The sequence below is a fragment of the Petaurus breviceps genome, unplaced genomic scaffold (genome assembly GCF_028583685.1).
Source record: "Petaurus breviceps papuanus isolate PSGF00001 unplaced genomic scaffold, PetGlider_PUasm1.0 140, whole genome shotgun sequence".
NCBI classification, from domain to species: Eukaryota; Metazoa; Chordata; class Mammalia; order Diprotodontia; family Petauridae; genus Petaurus; species Petaurus breviceps.
Genome location: NW_027185698.1, coordinates 5,712,367 through 5,721,874, shown reverse-complemented (window position 1 = coordinate 5,721,874; position 9,508 = coordinate 5,712,367).

The following is a 9,508-nucleotide window of genomic DNA, read 5'->3' as shown; positions in this document are numbered from 1 at the left end:
GTACCATGTAGTTTTGATGACTGCTGCTTTACAGCGCAGATTAAAATCTGATATGGCTAGGCCACCTTCCCTAGCATTTCTTTTCATTAATTCCCATGATATTCTGGACCTTTTTTTTTCTCCCAAATGAATTTTGTAACTTTTTTCTAGCTCTGTAAAGTACTTTTTTGGTAAATTGAGTGGTATGGCACTAAATATGTAATTTAATTTAGGTAAAATTTGTCATTTTTGTTATATTAGCTCGACCAAGCCATGAGCAATTGATGTTTTTCCAATTAGTTAGATCTGACTTTATTTGTGTGAGAAGTGTTTTGTAATTGTGTTCATATAGGTCCTGGGTTTGTTTTGGCAGGTAGATTCCCAAATATTTTATAATTTCTACAGTCACTTTAAATGGGATTTCTCTTTCTATCTCTTGCTGTTGGATTTTATTAGAAATATACAGGAATGCTGAGAATTTATATGGGTTTATTTTATATCCTGCAACTTTGCCAAATTTATTTATTATCTCAAGGAGTTTTTTTTACTCGATTCTCTAAGTATATCTTCTGCAAAGAGTGATAGTTTGGTCTCTTCTTTGGCTAATTTGATTCTTTTGATTTCTTTTTCTTCTCTAATTGCTACTGCTAACTTTTCTAGTACCAGATTGAATAAGAGGGGTGATATTGGGCAACCTTGTTTCACCCCTAATCTTATTGGAAATGTTTCTAGCTTATCCCCATTACATATAATACTTCCTGATGGCTCTTATTTTAAGGAAGACTCTATTTATTCCTACACTTTCTAGTGTTTTTAATAGGAATGGATGTTGTATTTTGTCAAAAGCCTTTTCAGCATCTATTGAGATAATCATGTGGTGTAGGCTAATTTTATTGTTGATATGATCAATTATACTGATGGTTTTCCTAATATTAAACCATCCTTGCATTCCTGGAATAAGTCCTTCATGATCAAAGTGTATCACTCTTGTGATAAGTTGCTATAGTCCTTTTGCTAATATTTTATTTAAAATTTTTGCATCTATATTCATGATGGAAATCGGTGTATAATTTACTTCATTTTATCTCTTCCTGATTTAGATATCAATACCATATTTGTGTCATAAAAATAATTTGGTAGGATTCCTTCACTAATTTTCCCAAATAATTTGTAGAGTATTGTAATCAATTGTTCTTTAAATGTTTGATAGAATTCACTAGTAAATCCATCTGGCCCCAGAGATTTTTTCCTAGGGAGTTCACTAATGGCTTGTTAAATTTCTTATTCTGAGATGGGGTCATTTAAGTAATTTATTTCCTCTTCAGTAAATCTGGGCAACTTATAGTTTTGTAAATATTCATGCATTTCACTAAGATTGTCAAATTTATGTGCATACAACTTGGCAAAATAATTCCTAATTATTGTTTTAATTTCCTCTTCATTGGAGGTAGATTCACCCTTTTCATTTTTGATATTCATAAGTAGGTTTTCTTCTTTCTTTTTTATCATATTGACTAAGTGTCTATCAATTTTATTGTTTTTTTTTTCATAAAACTAGCTCTTAATTTTATTGATTAATTCAGTAGTTTTCTTACTTTCAATTTTATTAATCTCTACTTTGGTTTTAAGTATTTCTAATTTAGTATTTAATAGGGGATTTTCAATTTGTTCTTTTTCTAACTTTTTCAAATGCATGCAAATTCATTGACCTCCAATTTCTCTAATTTATTCATGTATACAATCAGGGATATAAAACTTCCCCTAAGAACTGCCATTGCTGCATCACACAAGTTTTGGTATATTGTCTCATTATTGTCATTCTCTTGAATGAAGTTACTGATTGTTTCTATAATTTCTTGTTTGACCAATTCATTCTTTACTATAAAGTTGTTTAGTTTCCAATTTGATTTTAGTCTGTCTTGACATGGCCCTTTATTGAATATGACTTTTATTGCATCATGATCTGAGAATGATGTAATTTATATTTCTGCCTTTCTGCACTGAATTGTGAGTTTTTTATGCTGTAGTACATGTCCAATTTTTGTGTATGTGCCATGTACCACTGAGAAGAAGGTATATTCCTTTATATCCCCATTCAGTTTTCTCCAGAGATCTATCATATATAGCCTCTCTAAAATTCTATTAGGTTAGATTTATCAAGTTCAAAGAGAGCAAGATTAATGTCCCCACTAGTATAATTTTGCTATCTATTTCTTCCTCTAATTCCCCTAACTTCTCCTCTAGGAATTTGGATGCTATACCACTTGGTGCATATTTGTTAAATAATGATGTTGCTTCATTCTCAGTGGTAACTTTTAGCAGGATATAGATTCATGCCTTATCTATTTTAATTAGATCTATTTTTTTGTGCTTTATCTGAGATTAGGATTGCTTCACCTGCTCTTTTTACTTTAGCTGAAGCATAATATATTCTTCTCCAGCCTTTTACTTTTAGCCTGTGTGTATTCCCTTTTTTCAAATGTGTTTCTTGTAGACAGTATATTGTAGGATTATGGTTTTTAATCCATTCTGCTATCCAGCTCCATTTTATGGCAGCATTCTTCCCATTCACATTCATGGTAATGATTGCTATTTGTCTCTTTCCTTCAATTCTATTCCCTCCCCTGCTTATATATTTGTTTCTTCTTTCCCCCTTCCTGCCCTTAAGGGTTTTGATTTTGACCACCACCTCCCTCAGTATTCCCTCCCTGTGACACCTCCTTCTTTCCCCTTTCCCCTTACTATTATTTCCCTCCCTTCTAATAACTCCTCTTCTCACCATCCACCCCTTACTCCTCCTACTACCTATAGGGCACAATGAATTTTTATACTTATCAGAGTATGTTATTCCCTTTTTGACCCCAAACCAATGAGAGTAAATTTCATACAGTGTTCCTCTATCTCCCTCCTTTCTATCATAATGAGTTTTTGTGTCTTTCCATGTTAGAATCTTAAATTTAACTCATTATGTTGATCCCTCTTTGAACCAGAACCAATGAGAATAATGTTCAAATGATGTTAATCTCCCTCTCTACTCCCCCTCTACTATCATATATTTTTATGCCTCTTCCTATGGCATAATTTACCCTTTTCTGCCTCATCCTTTCCTTTTATTCCATTACAGTCCCTTTGAACCCCTTAATAAGTTTTATTTTTATCATCAGATTAGTTCCTTTATACCCACACCTTCTATCTATGTATATTGTTTTTAAAGGTTGTGATAATCATTTAAATTTCAATACTGACAGGTGTGTGTTTTCCTTGTTTACCTTTTCATGTCTTTGTTGAGTCTTGTAATTGAGCTCATGAAATTTTCCATTGAGCTCTGGCTTTTTCATCAGGAAAGTTTGGAAGTCCCTTATTTCATTAAATAACCATCTCCTTTCCTGAAAAATTATGCTCAGTTTTGCTGGGTAGTTGATCCTTGGTTGCAGTCCTAGCTCTTTTGTGTTCCAAATATCAAATTCCAATCCTTCCAATCTTTTAATGTAGAAGCTGCTAGGTCCTGTGTAATCCTGACTGTATTTCCATGAAATTTGAATTATTTCTTTTTCTCTGCTTCCAGTATTTTCTCCTTAACCTTGTAATTCTGGAATTTGGCTACTATATTTCTTAGAGTTTTCAATTTGGGATCTTTCAGGAGGAGTTCAGTGAATTCTTCCAATTACTATTTTGCTTTCTGATTCTAGGACTTCAGGAAAGTTTTCTTTGACAATCTCTTCGAGGATGTTGTCCAAGCTGCTTTTTTCATCATGGCTTTCTGGTAGACCAATAATTCTTAAGTTATTTCTCCTGGATCTGCTCTCCAGGTTAGTTGTTTTTCCAGCAAGATATTTTACACTTTCTTTTAATTTTTCAATCTTCATGTTTTGCTTGATTGACTCGGTGCATCATAGAGTCCTTAGCTTCAATTTGACCAATTCTAACTTTTTTTGAATTATTTTCTTCAGTTAGTTTTTGAAGGTCTTTTTTTAGGGAGGTATTTTCTCCAGTTAGATTTTAAACCTTCTGTTGAAGTTCTCAAGTTTTACTTTTTAAGGATTTGTTTTCTTCAGTGAGATTTTTTTTTCCAATTTGATCAAAGTAGATTTAAATTTATCTTCTGTCTCTCTAATTTGGCGTTTAAAATCTTTCTTGAACTCCTGCAAGAATGTTTTTTTTTGCTCTTGAGGCCAGTTCATATTTCCTTCTATGGTCTCAGGTGTGAGTGTAGAGTCCATGTTGTCCTCTGTATTTGGTTGTTTTTTCTTGCTATAATAAGCTCAGATTGATTTTTTTGCCTTTCCCTTATCCTTCTCAACTTCTTTCTTTCCCATTGTGATTTCCTGTTTCTTAATTTCTCATTCTAGGAGCTAAGGGCCTGGTTGTTGACTTTGTGTGCTGTAGCCTCTGGGTGTCTGGACTGAGGCCAAGGCCAGAATTCTCAGTGTTTCCCCTGAGTTACTCTGAGGCAGATTTCCACCTCTATACCCCTGGGCTACAGCTCACACAGGCTTAGCAGCTGGCAGCTGGCAGTGCTCGTGTCTGAAGATTGCCCTGGTGGTGCTAAGATGCACCTGAGCTTGGGTTGTTAGTGCTTGATGGCTCCACCACCCTGGGCTTTGGGAGCTTTTGCTGGTCAGCTGAGGTGGGGCTTGTTGGTACCCCTCCTGACCTTCACTACAGACTCCTTACTGCCACAGTAACACCATTTCTCAGTGACACCTAAGCCTGAGGCTATTTCCAATATTTCAGTATTTTGCTCTGGGTGGGACATTTATCTCTGGGTTTTCTAGGTCAGGGAGAGGGAAATCATAGCAGCTAGATTTTACTTTGCCATCTTGGCTTCTGGAAAATCAGGTAGGCAATTTTTAAACTTCCAGGCTGTGGCCTAATATCCCCAGGAGAAGCTGCTGTCTCTGATGCAGACCCTGAGCTTTCTCTTACCCAGCTCTGAGGGATCCTCCATCCTGCGACTGTGAGACTGCTGTGAATCACCCTTGAGGTGGGTGAGTCCACTGGCTGGGGCTCCTTCTCACTCTGCTGTAGTTTGCTCTCAGGTCTGTGCTGATGCAGCTCCCCTCTTGCTTTTCGCTCCTCCTTCCTAGCCCCACCTTGGCACTTTCCTGGATTGAGAATATGCCACAGCCCATCTCCCAGAGGATTCTGTCACTCTAAAATCCATTAAGATTCACTTTATAAAGTTTAGTAACGGGATTCATGGAGGAGCTTAGAAAAGTTATTGCTTTTGTTCCTTGGCTCCACCACCCACCCTCCCAGAAGACCTCTTGAGTATTGGAATCCACTACATCATGTGAAAGCCTATTCCATCTTTGAGAAACTCTTATTGTTAGGAATATTTTCCCTTACATGGAACAAAATTAATCTCTCCTCAATTTCTAATCATTTTTAAGTTTGTCTGCAGAGCTAAGCAGACCAACTTCTCCATCTGATAAGCTTTCAGATATTTGAAGTTAACTAACTACTCCCTATGTCTTCTCCAAATCAGGAATCTAAGTTGTTGCAACTGATTGTCATATGACATGATCTCAATGTCCATCATTATCAACATTGTGGTTACCCTCTTAGGCTGCTGTTCAGTTCCTTAATAGCCTTCTTGAAATGCAGTACCTAGGAATTAAAATTATATTTTATATATGAATAGAAGGTGGTGTTTGTGCGTGTGTGGAAGTATTGAAGGGCTACCACCTCCATGTTCTAAATAATCTGCATTAACATTTTTAACTACCTAATCTCACTATGAACCTCTATTGAGTTTGTTAATCTTTAAATTCCCCAGATTTTTTTCAGTGGAATGGTTGTTTAGCAATCTGTCCTGAGGTAGATGGTTCTAATACACCCCCTCACCCCCACACACACAAATGATAGACAGATTGACATTATCTCCCTTTTTTCCATTATAAATTAATTAAGGTCAGGACTTATATATTCTAATAAATTAGAAGTATTTATTGAACAATAAATATTGATATGCATAGCAATGAAATGTTTTGGGAGAGGAAAGAAGTAACAATGGTAATAAGAGCCATGATGTTGCATTAGATTGTTTGTCATATCCTCTTCCTTCAAAGAGTGTGCAGCCTTGTTGAGAAGACAAGACTGATATATACCTAACTATACACAAACATACACATACATACAATACACACATATGCATATACACACATATGCATATATAATAAAATTATACCTTATTATATATAACATATATTATATCTATTTTATATTATGTATTATATTAATAATAATATATATTTATGTTGGATATATGTATATAAGATATGTATTCATAAAAGTTATTTATAATGTTAGAGTACTTCTGCATTTTGCCAAAGTATATAGCACTAAAAATAAAGTACATATTTAAAAAAAAATAAGGAAGGAAAGAGAGAAATTTCTAGGAGAAATTTCCTGGGAGAAATTGAGGTTTCCCATCAGGAAACTTCACTGTCACTATTAAGAGTCATAATTCCCAAGAAGAGTATGTGTATTTTAGAATCACCTGAAAAATGTCACTTTTCAATGGGTCTTCTTAATCAGGCTCATTATATTTCATTCTCAGAGGGGAAGATGCATTAAAATAATGAAATCTAGTATTTTTTATTAGGTTAAGAAATGAGTTCTCAGAATTTTTCCATATGTAAAATTTTACCACAGCCTGAGAAGAGTCCTATCCTGTGTCCTGTTGTCATTAATGGCCTCTTACTGATAGCTCAAGAGAAATAAAATCCTAAGAATAAACTTATTCCATTAAGCCATAATTGAATAATAATTCCCATACTATATGTTGCAGACATTGATAACTATGCTATATAGTTGGGACAGTTTTAACATTTCCCCCCATTTCTTTTTCTAAATGAAAAATAAAATAACCACCCAGAAAATATAGGAAACAGAAATCTAGGTCCTTGGCAATATAAAGAATAAACCATTGTCCAAGTTTACCTGGAGTCAGCCAGAATTCCTTGGCTCATGGGATCACAGATTTACAATTTGAAAGTGATTTTAGCTACTCCCTTATTTTACATCTGAGGAAATCAAGGCTTTCTGTGATAGTCACTTGTCCATGGTTACATAGGGAGTAAGGGGCAAAATTATGTTCTGAACTCAGGTCTTTAATTCTAAATCAACATTCTTTTTTCCCCCCACAAGACTTTTTAAATATCCTCACCATCATCCCACACTTCTCTAAAGGAAATCCCCCAAAGTATAAAATGTCATTTTCATTATTTTAGTCCACACAATTACCAGTATTTTTACTAGCTGGGAAAATTATCTCATCCCCCTTACGAACCCAAGTTCAGTGTTTGAATGTCTCTTCCCTTTCTATAGTAAATCCAACAGATTGACTACATGCTGTGTCAATTAATTTCACCAGTCCTGAATTCCTGAATCTTGCCACTTTGTCAGGTTCTCTTATTAAATACCTTTAAAATGGTTGATCCATTTTCACAATGCCTCCAAATTGGCTCAAACTACTTATTTTTGGTGTCAGTACTATTTTGGGATTTCATAGCCCGAGTCCCTGCCTCTCATCTTTGAGATGCTTTGATACATACATTCAGTAGGTTCACTCCTCAGGATTGAGTTTTAAAAAGAGTCACAGCATACCAGGAAACACATGGAAGGTTTCTGCTTTTCAGATTTCTCAACCTTCACCCCTGATCTGTACTGAACTCTAATCCCACCCTGCCATTATTTTCTGTGGTCTGATGATATATATCAGTTTTGTCCAATTCCCCAGCAATCTCAAATGGGCATCATTTTTTTTTCTCTCTCTAGGCATATGGAGGCGGGTTTGCCCCCAAAGAAAAATCAAGTTTTAACACCCTTCCTCATGTATAACTGTGAGGGAGAGATTGGGATCCATATGACCCAAAGTGGGAGTGTTAGAGATCCCTTGAGAAGTGACCTTCTATCCATTGCAAAATCAGCTAATGAACTGGTCTGCTCTTTAATTTTGGTTGATCTATATGTCATAGAGAGAAAAAATTGAAATTTATTGCAAAACCTTTATCGTTTATTAAAAGTGCTTCAAAGCAATCCAAGGAAATTTGCCTTTAAAAAATGAATCTTTCTTAAGATAAGTATTTTCATGAACCTGGGAGGATTCCAGGTAGGAAACCTGATCTCTCATTGTAGATGTGCAAATGTCCTGTAATTAGAGCCTTAGAGAGTTATCTAAGGTTTTTAGACTTTATGTGACTTGTCCAGGATGACATGTCAGTACATGTTAGAGATAAGAATTGAATCCAAGCTTTCTTAATTCTAATGCTTTTCATCTCTTTATTATTTATAGATGTTGCCTACATTATGTTATTGGTGGTTACTATTTTGAACATATTTTAATGTATTTTAGTTATCATGTAGAAATGTACACCTCAAAATCATGTGCATGAATCTACTGATGAATAGACATACAAAATGTGTCAACATCTATCTAGGTTTTTCTATCAATATCACTGAAAGTTAAAGAATATCCTATATAACAAGAGTTTGTAGCAGGAGATGCTTGCATTTTATGGTAATAATTTTAGACCTTCATGGAAATATTCACAGATTGTGATGAATTTTTAACAACATTCTTTCTATTATAGACTGGTCACAAAGGGAGAAAAGCCTCTTTTGGACTTTATCTCATATTCTTTTTTTCAATTCACCTGTCAGCAAACAGGTACTTCAGAGTGAATGTCTTTAGGTGAGGCAAGGGGACTCTTCATTACTAGACCCTTGTGATTTTTATTTTTAATTAAACTTAGGAGGTTTGAGATAAAAATTCTTTGGAGCTACTCCTCTAAGGCTTGTCAGCCTGCTCACTTGTGCCCTTCCTGCAATTCCCTACACTGTCCTGGGATTATGTTGTAGGGTAAAACAAAATGATAGCAGGTAAATAATCTGTTTAGGGAATGAAAAGGAAAGCAAAAAGAGGAAATACTTGGTACACACAATTGCTTGTTTTTGATTTGATTTTGTTACATTTCATTTGAAATAAAACTGTAAGCAATGTTTGCCAACACTACCACCACCAGAAAAAAGGTGAATGTCAGAACTATTCTCCAGTGGGCTATGTTCAGCTTAAAGATCCCTCTGCTCCGTCATTGACAGACGTATGAGTATGCATGTGTATATGTATGTATGTAGGTATATACACATACATACATGTGTATGCATGTGTAGATAGAGAAAGAGATAGAAGAATAGAGAAGAGTACTGATAGTGTACCAATATAAAGGTGGAAAATGTCATGCCGTGGAGTTCTCAAATATGGAATCGTGGGAGGGAACACCAGTCATTGGTACTTAAAATCAACTTTGATCCCTTTAGTCGTTACAGAAAACTAAGCCCCTTATAAACAAGAAAGTATAAATAAACCTCGTCCTTATCCAGTTGATACTTAACATTTGAGAACTGGTATTTCTATGAACCATGAAATACTGTCTTCCAAAGCCATACTCGTTCTCCCTTCCAACAGTTTTATGATGTACCTTAAAGAGTTTTTTCCCACCTCCCCTAATTCTGGCTTGAGATA